We start from the raw sequence: 13902 nt of genomic DNA, 5'->3' as shown, positions 1-13902 counted from the left end.
ATATCGCATTGACTTTTTGGGGGGAACGACAATCGGGTATCATTTGCCCGAAAAACTGTGAACTCCCGACATTAAAAGGGCGCTGTGACACTGAGAGCTTCGCCACCCCGGTGCAATAATGTGGAATGGAGTGAAACAAGAGTGACTGGCCGCACTAATCTTGCTCCTACCGCTCACTTCTCTCACTCTCATCATCTCTTATCTTCATGGAATGCGGATGGAGAGGGAGAGAGAGGGGGGAGAGAGGGAGAAATATGATCACTGTCAAGATCTGACTTTTCTTACATCTGTAAAGCAGAGGTGGTTGACTGGAAGCTATACAGAAATCTTCGCCGGGCTTCATTTGGCGAACGTCCGAGACTTTAATAGGGTGATATCAATAACCCTCTTCCTCGCCTCACCTTTTTTTCCTACCGGTAAACCGATGGAGCGTCCGAGCAGACAAACCCGGGCAGTGTTTCATGGAGTGATTTGTCAGTGATATTCATTGCCAATTGTTATAAGCTACTGAAAGGCTTGCATTTGATTGGCTTAGAGTTAATTAGTCAGTGAAATACTGCCCAGGCTGCGTGCAGAAGATCTCCATGAATTGACCAATCCATTCATTATCCAGAGGGGGTTAATGTATAATGAGGGATAGAGTTCAATCTTAATTTGGGAGATATTAATATCTTTCGACCTTAACGACCTTCCATCTTAATGTCTTTCCAAAAAACTGATTATCCTGCAGGATTGAATAGAAAAGCAATTACAACAGCTTTCAGTGTGCTGGCCAATCAATGAAATTTCCTTCCATATGACAAAAGAATAAATCACTTTTCATTCATAAATATGAGAGTAAATAATAAAAATTACCATTATAGAAAGAAAAAGCACAGCAACATTAAAAAGAAAAGATAATATGATTATTTTCTAGACAACAGGATATGTCTGTCCACAATATGTGCTAGTCTGTACTCAACATGTACATACTGTGTTGTCCTAACAGCTCCTACCGTTGCTCAATGTTGCTTGTTTTTCTGTAATTATATGGACGAGTCAATACTAGACTAATTTAGGGTCTGTTAACAACAGCACAATTGACCTTTAAAGATCTGCCTCCAATATAGAAAGAACAATAAGATACCGCTGAAAATAGCTTCGAAGGATGTTTTTTCTGTCTCATGATAGGAGGAATTAAACGATCACTCTGCCATATACACACCATGTAAAGAAGAAAGTCTGGGTGCCAATTAGACAGTATTTCTTGATTTCTGTAGCAATGTAGGGGTTCTCCAGGATAAACTGTCAAAATGAAATTTACGCCAAAGTTGACTCTGTTTTGACTTGGAATTGACAGATTTCCACTTGTTTAGAGTCAAAGTGACTAGTTTCTGAGTTGTTTTGACTCGCATTGAGTGACGTTCACCTCATGTAACACCATTCCAAGTCAAATGATTTGAAATCTGAGTGCCTTTAACTTGGAATTCCATTGACTCCAATCTGGGTCAAATTTGACTCCATCAAAATAAGTGTAGAGAGCTCCAATGAAGAGGATAAAACTAGGAAGTAAAAAAAAATGAATGAATCGAAAGTAGGCCTATATATAATGTTGCATGCCATCTGAAAGCGGATATTACGCTATTACGAATTGGTGTTACAATCAGTCAAAGTTTGAATTCCTCTCTTGCCACACACCCGACTCAAATTCTGACTGCCATGATAGAAATATAGATACTTTTGGTCTTTATTCATGAGCGTAACACTTCCCTTATATTGCTTGACACATCCAAACAAAGTCAGTGGAAATGTTATGCAGATAAAAGTAAAGCATGCATCAGAATAATGAGTTTTCCTGTCATACACAAGGAAGCATGTTTGCACACAAAGCACATGGAAGGACGTTTGACTTTACAGAGCGCCATTCCTCAGGGAACAATTCTACCAATCTTCTCTTAATTACTTTTTTTTCCTCCACATTCTCTTTGATGTAACATCCTATATTTATGATGACAATCATCTCCCTGGTATATCTTGCCTTGGATACCATCTCGATAAAGAAATAAAACATGAGCCCCATTTCTAGTTCATCAAATCATACTAGCAAGAATGTCGCACCTTATTTGATCAGAAAGCGGAATGGTTGTCAGTTCTGTTTGCTGAACGACCAGGGAAGGGTGCCATGAATCATCTTCTCAGTGATTTTTCACTCACTAATTTGCTCTGAGCCTATCAGATCCCAGGATTTCGGTAGCTTGTAAAAGTTCTCTGTGCAAACCTCAGACGAGTGAGGCTGCGTGAAATGTGTGACATTCTCCCGACTGTCATGTATTGAACATGTGATCATTGTTGAGAGATTCAATGTTACACTCACATTGTAACTGGAGATAATTTTTTTTCAAACAAGTTCTTGATACAAGTAGGGAACGTGAAATTTATAAATAACAGCAAATGGTGTTCAAGTAACAACAGTTATGTGTAATATAACACAAATATGTGATGATAATAATAATATAGGGTATTTATATTGCGCACATATCCACCTTGTTAGGTGCTCAAGGCGTTCCTATATTACCCGGCTAAGCTAAGCGTTCAGAGCGCACACAGCTTCTTAAGGAATTACTTCCTACCGGTACCCATTTACCTCACCTGGGTTGAGTGCAGCACATTGTGGATCAGTTTCTTACTGAAGGAAATTATGCCATGGTTGGGATTCGAACCCACAACCCTCTGTTTCAAAGTCCAGAGACTAATCCACTGGGCCACAATGCTCCACATGTACAACCACAGCATGAATTCAAATACTGGATTACAATGCTTGGTGTGGTCATCTGCAAGCACTGGTAGATTTAACACCACAACATAAGACCCAAACTCTCAGAGAAAGCTTTTTTTTTAATATGCTGACAAAGCCCTGATGGGGGATTGGCAAGAAATTAACACTCAATTGGAAATCTATATCTAGCATCCCTACTTCAACCATACACTGCAAAATGCTGGTGTTAATTTAACACCAGCCTGGTATCTATATCATTCCACACCAGAGAGGTGTCAAAAGTAAAACACCGGTTTGGCATTAGGTTAACACCAATTAATGTTAAACCAATATTGGTCTAATTCTTAACTGGTGTTGTTTAAACACCTCTCTGGTGTGGACCGATATAGATACCAGGCTGGTGTTAAATGAACACCTGCGTATTTGTAGTGCTTATGTCTTGCAATTAATCTGCTAATTTGCGATTGATTTCTTTCTATTTCTTTCAACAAGGAGTGTTATCTCATTAATTGCTACAGCTAAAATTGATATATCAATTGTAAATTTTGTGAAAGATGTAATTGATTCCAAATATTTTCTTGTAACACCCCCCTAAGAAGCCTCAATGCAAAGGAACTCGGAAAGGTTGAGTGGGTGTCCTATTTACTTTGGTTACACATGAGATCCCATCATGTAATGAAGAGACTACTCTATCAGAGGCTTTGACCCCGTTCTCATCTACTTTATTGAACCGGTTTCCCCGAAGCCACTTCGAAACACCAGTTTAAGATTGCTTCGCTAGCGTTCTCATCTTAGCCTCCCGAACTGGCTTCCGAAACCGATCAGTGTAAAGCAATCTCAATGCTTTAGAAATGCTCTCAGTGGGGTCATGTTACGTGTGAAAGAGCCGCAGCATATAGGCATAACACGCAGCATACACCGAGTAGCGCACCCAAAATGCACACACAAATCGCACCTCCATGCAACATGCAAAGATATCTTTCCAAAGAACAGTTATCAACAGTTTAACGAGGCAGAGCGGTCTCAAAAACCATTTCCCATGGTGGATTTCCAAACTGGTTTGGTAGACCACTGAAGATCGCTTCAAAGACCGCTTTGACTTTCACATGGCACGTTAAAGTGGATTCCACAAAACTTGTTTTAAGAAAGCAGATGAGAACGGGTCCTAATAGATGATTTATTTGCCATGTTCATAAGGTAGGTACCTGTAAAATTCAATTTAAGAGTTCAGGGCTGGTATTCAATTTGATACATAATTTTAAGTATCCTACTCAGTATTTTGCTTGAATAAAATACTTATCCATCTTCAGTATTCAATGACATTTTTTGGCTAAGTCCTTTGCTTTAATCCAAGTTAGCCTCCTACCAGACTTAAGTCTGGCTCGCGCGCAGTTTACAAACGTGATGTGCGCAGTTATACATTCTGCGCACAGATGAACACATACATTGCGCGTTATTTGGCTCAAAAGTTTATGATGTCGCAATGGATATTAGTAAGTATTTAACTTAAATTTGACTTGATAAAGTAAAATACTGATCTGAATACGAGTTGAAGCATTTTCCTTAGCCAAGATAAGTGCTGAGTAAAATGTTTACAAAATCAATGTTTTCAATTGAATGCCGGCCCTGTGTGCCAAGTAAAACTGGCACAGCTCAAGGTAATCTTCTAAAGATATGAAACCATTATGCCCGAGACTGCCTTCATCTTGTTGGGGAATGTTGTCCTTCCTAGCAGCCTACCATTGGGCATACAGAACAAAAGGACAGCGAGACACGATTGCAAGTGGCAAAATAAGCAGATTTGAATCGGAACAAAGGGAAGTAGAAGCAATTTCCGCCGACAAGGACTACTACACGCTCTGAAGGGGACTTCTGTGTTTGCAGTTATTCAATTATACTCGCAATGCCAAAAGAAAATCAATATGAGCAAAATGCCAGCTAAATGTTAGCTGATGCTTAAGGGCACAGGACAAGGAGAAGTTGGGGTTGTATCGATACAATGTTACATTACATTCATAAAAGATGTTTTCACACCGGTCTGATCATGAAATATCTGTTAATCGTGAGAACTTGCTCAGACAACAAAATATCCGATGTTGCCTTTGGACAATCACACCTGCCGGCACCAGACTGAATTTCTTAAAGTTATGAGCCAGCACCGAAACTCTTGTGTAATGCTGTACAAATGATGCACATTAAACTTGTCTCACATGTCTTCCTAATTTCTTGGATTAAAGAATCATGACTAAATACATGCCACAATGGATCCTACAGCAAGTCCCTCTTATTTTGAAACATACCATCAATTTGCCTGTGTTGACTTTTTCAAGAGTATTTCTGGTTCTTTGTATTTCACACTGGAAAAACAAACACCTGGTATCTTCTAAAATGGTTCCATCACATTTGCTCTGGCAAATTCCACACACTTGACACTCTAACTTCAAACCTAAATTTCATGCTACACCCTACCCAAACCTAGCCCTACACATAACATAAAATCCCATTGCTACCTTTACCCCAACCCTATCTATATCTTAGACGAACTGAAGCCAAAAGCAAATGTAATGTCACCGGTAAAATCATACAAAAATGCCTGGGGAGAGTTTCATAAAACTTTATAGTCAGTGATTTCCACTGACTTTTGTTATAAGCTACTGAAATCTTCGCATCTGATTGGCTCAGAGCTAATTGGACAGTGAAACATCAATGGAAATAGCTGGATTTATAAAGCGCCTTTTGCCTGAGGATACAAAGCGCTGCTATCATTACCCCGGCTTTAGCTTGAGGTACCATCACTGGCACTCAGTGCATGCAAGGAATTACTCCTGCCGCATACACGAAATGCTGCCCAGGTATTGTTGATGACTGGGATGGTGTAGAAGGACCCAAAAAGAAGTGAAGGACGTACACGACTGGGGACGGGTAACAGATTTATCAGGACTTATGCTGCCTTCCATTCAGTCTTTTCTTCGTAATCTTCATATTAAACGTGGTGCTCTTTGCGATTAATCTTGATAAAATCAAGAAACCCCCATCTCCACCATCGCAAGAATAAGAGAGATTCTTGCTCGAGCGAAGTATCGATGCATTATGGTCTGACGCCGTGAAATAAATAATTCTGAGTGCGTCTGCTCCTGCAAATTAGCGGGATAATTTGTAAAATAGCGCGCTATTTTTTTGCAAATAATCCCAAGTTGACTTCGGATTGCAATCTCGAGATTGATCCTGCGATAATTGCGTCTCCATTACAAATAATCTCCAGATCAGATCAGGATAACTTGCCAGATCAGAAATAGCATGCTAATTTGAAAACTCGATATTGACATTACAAATTACAATTGAAGAAAATATGAATACTGTTAAAAACTGGTGGAAGTAATATAGTTCCAAATAACAAGGGTGAGGAAAAAAATGGTAATACATATGAAAAAATAGAAAAAATTAAGAAAAAAAATAGAAAAAATTAAGAGCAGCAGCACAATAAGGAGTTTAAGGATGTTTTTATTGAATTCCGACCTAACACATTTCTGCTTCGCAGAAAAAAAGACATTTTTCCCTGAAGAAAATATTCTTGCATTACTGTCAGGTAAATTGTTAGGGCTTCATCACATCATTTGCTATCATTACATGAAGTACGACTAGCCTTTATCTTCTTGATATATTGATTACTAGGAGTCCATATCAAACGGAAACCAAAAATCTAATTGGAAGAATGAGAAAAAATCTTTTTAGTTTGATCTCAGAAAAACAATATGAACAAAGGAGGCTTTGCGAGAAACTAATTTACTACTGACAATCAATTCTGGCTATTGATTTTACAATTGCAGAAAAGTATTCGAATTCAAATTGGCAAATTATGAAGACTTGTGATTGAATTTGGGACCTAAAATTGAATTACAACAAGAGAAATTGTCTCTCAAAGACCGTAAGAACATACCATTCTTGTCCAAATGTTGAGTTTAGGGGGTAGTCCTTTTCCGGATGAAAAGTACACAGTATATGAAGCCTCTATCAGGGAGTTCCTTACCATGGAAACTTTCAGAAATCAGTGGGGCTTGTAACACAGAGCTTAGCAATGATCGTAGAACATTTTTCTACGATTGATTCCATTGACTACAATGCACAATCAATCGTGAAAATCAAGTGTACGATTTATCGCTACTCTTTGTTTTACAGGACCCAGAAGCGTCTTTCATTGCGGAATCCCAAAGTGAAAGATGATATGGAAGAATTAGAAATCAGGATTAAAAAAAAAGAGTGATACAACATAGTGGTTGAATGTGAGTACTTGGATTATGGCAGGCAGTGTCGTAAGCAAGATGTTTGTTGTAAAGAGGAAATAGGGCCCCCGTTCAATATGGCAAGTGCAAGTGTTATAAGTGCAATTCAAAGTCACACTTAAATCTTAGTGAACCCCCCCCCACCACCACCCAGCTGATTATCACTAATAAAATGATTAAAAGGGCAAACTGGTATAAAAACCCTTGACTCATACAGTACATGTCACTGCTGACCTAAAATAACTGCAATTCTACATTACCGTCTCCTAAACATTACAATAAAGTCTGTGTTTGTAGACTAGTAGCAAAGTGCATGGAGCCAGTGCACAAAGGATAGAGAGATGATAATTCCGAGATAAGTTTCCATTGCTGTGAGCAATTCACCATCTACAATCAAAAGATCTTTGCAGTCTACCTGATTCCTCCTAATTCTCGTAAGTTTAAACTTCCCCTCAGAAGTGGAATAGAGTATTACGATGACGCTGCTTGTAATTCTACACTGGCAGTGCAAGGTTTTAAGGTTAAAAGGTTCATGGGGATTTTTTTTCTCTTCCGCTTCTAAAGTATGAAAATGAAGAGGGAAACAAGAAGAGACCTTACTTGATAGCTTTTTTTTCATGATTTTTCAAGAAATTTCTGAAAAGCATCCAAGAAATTTCTTCCTACCAGTTCCCATTCACTTCACCTGGGTGGAGTGCAGCACAATATGGGTAAATTCTAGCCAGAGGAATACATGACATGGCTTGGAATCAAACCCACGTCCCTCAGATTGAAAGACAAGACTCATAACCACTCGACCATGGCGCCCCTGTACTGCAGTGTATCTGTATCTTATCATTCAAGACTACACTGCAAAGAGTGTTGCATTGTGGGTTAGGAACCTGACCAGATATGAGCAGTTGAGGACTGGAGGTAGTGACTAGGCTGGTGGCTTGTTGCTTTAAAACAGACGCTAATCCTCGTGCCACACCCCAATGCGTTATTACACCCGAGACTTTAAATGTACACCCAAAGTGTTCAAATTCGAACTAAATGTATTAAATTCATACAGACAAAGCCAGGTGATTGCCATAATAAAGCAAATTTGAAACAGGTCTACGTAAATCGATGTGATCCTCCATGATGATTAACACAACACTTTGTACTTGAATCCAAACATAATAATAATAATAATTATCTGCTTATCTGCTTTTATATACACTTAATAGTAATACATCAGAACGAGATGTCTACGCGCTTTACAGTCTGTATATTATTCCCCCGGTCATCGGATTCAATCAGTCATTCCCGCACACAATGTATGCACATTCTCCACTCCTTGGGGAGTATTCCAGTCAGTCACCGGTGAGGCGCGCACGACTTTCACATCCTACCGAGTACCCATTGAGCACCTGGGTCGAGAGTAGCAAAGTGTGGATTAACGCCCTTGCCAAAGGACGCCAGGCTGCGGTGGGATGTGAACACATGGCCCTTGGTTAACAAAGCGAGAGTCAGGACCACTACACCACGGCTCCTCCACAAACATAAAATCTTACTCTGATACTAATCTTAATCCATATCCTTGTATCTTCATGAAAAATTTTAAAAACTCAAACTAAAATCAATATCAAAAGCAAAATCATATTCCCTAGTACACATACATGAATCTCTAGAAAAATTAATAAGAGCATTATTACTATTAGGTCAGCATAGTGGTTCTGATTCAATCTACTTAAAGGACAAGTCCACCCCAGAAAAATGTTGATTTGAATAAATAGAGAAAAATGAAAAATAGCAAAACACTGAATATTTCATTAAAATCGGATGTAAACTGAGAAAGTTAAGACAGTTTAAAGTTTTTCCTATTTTTCAAAAAAAATTGGTATGCACGACTCAAATGAGATAGTTGGTGATGTCCCTCACTCACTATTTCTTTTGTTTTTTTTATCGTTGAATTATACAATATTTCATTTTTTATATATTTGACAATAAGGACCAACTTAACTGAATCATGTAGTATTAAACAATACTCATTCCACATGTTCAGGAAGGAATTAATCGTTGTTTCACTCGATAATGAGGAGAAAAATAGAATATTCCCTATTTCATATAATAAAATACAAATGAAATAGTGAGTGGATGACCTCATCAGTCTCCTCATTTGCATCTATCCACCAGGATGTGCATATAACTGTTTTGTGAAATTAAGCAAAACTTTAAAATGTCATAACCTTCTTATTTAACATCCCATTTTGATGAAATTTTCAGTGTTATGCTTGTTGGATTTTTCTCTTTTTATTCAAATCAACTTTTTGTTGGGGTGGACTTGTCCTTTAATCAGAGGGCCATCAGTCCAAATCTCACCTTATGACAAAGTCAAATTCTTTCAGCCAAAATGTTACAAAATACCTTCATCCACTTTGTGGATACATCGCTTCAGCACCTCACGACTCTGATTTTATAATAAAAACAAGAAAAGAGGAAGATGTCCTGTTTTTTTTTTCATCCTTTCTTCGGGTCCCTCCTTTGATCATCCATTACCTTATGGGCAAAATCAACAAATTACTTTCCGACCATGCATTAGATTAATTGCAAATATTGCTTTAATCTCGTTAGCATTGTCCATATCAGGGAAAAAACAGAAAATGCTATTTTCCATCTAGAACAGAGGAGAGGTCAGAATATTTCAGTTCATAACAAGTGTTAAAGGGTGTGATTTCTTGGTACTATGACAAAAAGAGATGAGGGGTTATGTTTTATTACTGTAATTGTAAAGTATTGATAACATGATATGTATTGGAAAAGCGCTTAGAGATACTATCCACATATGTATTTGAGTGCTAAAAAAAATGGAATATTATGGTCATTATTAAAACATCATATATATTATTGTCATTATTACTACATTCTATGCAGGTCAAATACCCCCCCCCCCTCCCTTACCCTGTCTCCTACCCCCCCCCCTTACAATCAATACATAGAATCTATCAAGTTGTGTTCACTGACCACCATGAATTAAACATTCTCTCTTGGAAGCCAGCCACTCTACCACCTTCCAATCAATACTTTATCACATCTACACCTGATCAACAAAAGAGATACAAAAATTACAAGTGCATGCTCCAATAGCCTCTTTGCTCAGCAGGGGATCCTTTGTTTTACGACACTCACGCACGCGTACCCTCCGCCCACTCCTCACCCCCACGATCATGCCCAAGACCCGATCTTCATCACGAAAATTGCCTTTTTAACAATTCACAAGAAGTACTTTGGATCTGGTAAAGGTCATCCGCAAAGCTTGCATCATCATCATCATCGCTTTCCGTGAAGCTCGTCACCAACCCGGCACGATGAGAGTTGACATTATTAATATCCTCTCCCCGGAATCTATGGATATAATCACGCCGGCATTAGCACCACGGCTGAGCACAAAGTCGGCGGGGGCAAATTTGTCTCCGGAATTTATTGTGTTTTGATGAATTTGGACGGCCGGTCTGGCGGCAGATGCGGCTGATGATGAAGTTTGTCAAAGGTCACATCCAGTTCCAAGGGCCAGGGTTGGTGAGGATAACTAAGTTTAATTAATGGCTAGATTATATCATAAAAAACTTAACATGCAACTCATACATTGAATTGTGAATGGGTACCAAAACACTGAAGAACACTGAATGTAGTAAACCATTATTCACCTTTCCAACAATAATATTTGCACAAACTATATGCCCAACTGTGGAATGAAGTACATCGATGGCCATTTAAGACAGGTTGACTGTTAAGGTCTCACAATCTCTCAAGTATCAAAAAGGGAAATTTTATTCTTAGAAAGCATGATTAAGAAAACTGGGTCAATGGAGGCATCATTAGTCAAAGTCACAACGGTTTGCGATCAAATTTGGTGGTGAATCTAGCACGGAAAGTGGTACCATACCATGTATACAGGTCAAACACAATGCTAATGGAATAAACATTAGAAGGTGAAGAGTCCATGGGCACATAAATTAGGCGCAATTCAATTGTTTAAAAAAAGCAAGGTCTCGGACAAAATAATGATTATCGTGTGAAAATGCTCATATATTCATCTTTTTTTTTCTTTTAATGTTACAAAACAAAAGTTTTAAAGGTATTGAATAAATCATGACTAGAAGTGATATGTCCCTTGCCCATTTTTCTTCCCCCTTTCCTTTTATTATATTTTAAGCAATATAAGTGACATCACTTTTAAATAATGAAGACCCGGTATTTCTATCATGGTTTTCATGAGCCTTTTCTTTTCCCCCGGCTGCTATTATTTCAAGCTTTCAGCTTACGATTGCTGGCCTCTGCATTTAAATTTACTTTTTATTGTTAACATGAATTATGTCTATATCTACTTAACTACTATACAATTGTCACCTTCGTAATTTGATCATTATGTATGTTTGATGTTATATCATTGTTATAAATTTTCAATTTTGATTATTAGTATGTAGCTTGGAATTTATTCAAATTAGTGTTTGAAGATTTTTTAAAGGAAAAAACAATACTGTTGAATGCCAAATAGTAAAATTCCATGTCATAATGCTTTTTTAATGATAAAAACCTATTTCACGATACCTTTTCAATGACATATCCTGTTTCATAATGCTTTTTAAATGATATAACCTATTTCATAATGTCTTTTCAATGACAAAACCTACTCTAAAATCTAAATGTAGTTTCTATCAGCTGTAAATTGTGATCAGTCAATGTGTCCGATTATCCTGGGGTGTGTTCATGCTTCCATTGCGTAGACAGAATCAGCGTTTTCAAACATCGTTTCAGAACGCTGATCGTAAACGTGGTTCTGGGAGTGCTATTTATGCTTAACTTTTCAGAGACGAAATCATGATCTCCAGCTGGTTTTGCATCGTAATATTCGTTGAACAGGGAAACGAGATCGAAATGGGAGGGCCTTTTTTCAAAAGTTTATTTTTTATGAGTGTTGTTATGGTCGACTATTATCTAAACATCGAAAAATTACTGATATTTTAGTAATTGCATGGAGTTACTTGACATAGAATTTCCATGATGGTTTATGAACAAGGTTCTGTTTATACTTCCCCAGAAAGCCTGAATCTGGTCAAACAACGTTTACAAACGAACCTTTTTGTGAGCTTACAATCAGCGTTTTGAAACATTTAAACAAAAGTAAGCATGGACGCAACCGTGTTTTAGACTAATCACGTATGGAAATGCAGATTCTGGCCTGAAAAGTGGAAGCAAAAACACAGCCTTGGTTTATCCGAACATAAGTAGGTAGCAGAATAGTCCCACATGTACTGAAATCTGTTGGCTCAGGGTAATTATTTGATCAATATACCACGATACAAAAACCCTCCTTTAGAACACATAAAGGCTTCATTAACTTCCTATTACTAACACAAGCTTTGTTGTCTAAATGTCCATCACCTCTGTCGACGACGGGGATGTGCTTTACATTATCACTCATTGTACATAAATTTGCCAGCCATGGTTCCCGGCAACATCTTAATTATCAGTTCCTGCGAGATGTTTTCAGCATTTCCAGTGGATAGGAAATGAAATATTTTCCTAGCATAGATTAGCATTTAGCAGAAGAGCCAGAAGAGGCGTCAATTATATTGACAAACAAAACATTAGTCCCCAAAATGAAAGGGACTTTGATGGGTACGCCCTCCCGGTATCCTTGCCCCATTGTTATTCTTTATCATTGACGTATGAAAACGTCATCGTTCTGATTCAGTGAATAGTCTCTTCATTATCTTCACCTTCTTCTAAAATTACACTACAATAATACGTAGCCAAGATAAGTAGCCAAGATGCTTTTTAAGCTGGTGGACACCGACTTTTCATATTCCCAGTGGCTTTGTGCGGGTCTTGAGGCTGTGCGATGTATGTTGACGAAAGCCTCATTTTCTGACGTCATGTAAAGCATCTTCATATCAGCAAAATGCAGCTCTACAATATGGAATATCTTTCACTTGACAATGAGAAGAAAATTAAAATATTTCATATAATAAAATACAAAAGAAATAGTGCGTGGATGACGTCATCTTTCACCTAATTTGTATACCAAACAGGATGTGCATATAACTGTTTTGTGAAAATAAGCGAAACTTTAAAATGTCAAACCTTTTTTATTTTACATCCGATTTTGATGAAGTTTTCAGTGTTATGCTTGTTGGATTTTTCTCTGTTTATTCAAAATCATTTCTGTTGGGGTGGACTTGTCCTTTAACTCCATGTATCCATCCTTTTCTTCTTTCATCCACCTTTTATTCTCTCTCCCTCCTATTCCATCTTCTTTCCTCGTCTCCATCATAAGTTTGTCCTCTTCCCCATCCCAACTTCTACCCCTTTCCTCTCCCTCCCCCTTATCTACCTTCTTCCACTCCTCCTACTTCCTTCCCTTCCTTCCTTCCTTTCTTCCTTCCTTCCTTTCTTCCTTCCATCATTTTCTCCTTCCGATCCCTACATCTACCCTTTCCTCTCTCCTAACCTCCCTTTATCCATCCCTTTCTTCTTTCATCCTTCCCCCACGCACTCCATCCTTTTCACTCTGCCTCCTTCATAGTTTTGTCTTCTTGTCCTTCCCAACCCTACTTCTACCCTTCCCCCTCTCCTTCCTCCATGTGTCCTTCACTTTCTTCTTTCATCCACCTTTCATTCCCTCTCCCTCCTATTCTATCTTCTTTCTTTAAATTTCCATAAATTTGTCTCCTTTCCCATCCCTAATTCTACCGAGTACCCCCTCCCCCTATCCACCATTTCTTTTTGCTCCCTTTTCGTTCCCCCTTCCCGATTTGCATCATCTTCTCCTCTCTTCTCCTTCCTATCCATATTTCTACCCTTCCCTCTCTCTTGTTACCTTTACCCACTGTTTCTCCTTTC

This window comes from Lytechinus variegatus, chromosome 15 (assembly GCF_018143015.1).
Source record: "Lytechinus variegatus isolate NC3 chromosome 15, Lvar_3.0, whole genome shotgun sequence".
In the NCBI taxonomy this organism is placed as follows: Eukaryota; Metazoa; Echinodermata; class Echinoidea; order Temnopleuroida; family Toxopneustidae; genus Lytechinus; species Lytechinus variegatus.
The sequence above is the reverse complement of the archived record's forward strand: the minus strand, read 5'-3'. Positions refer to the sequence as shown.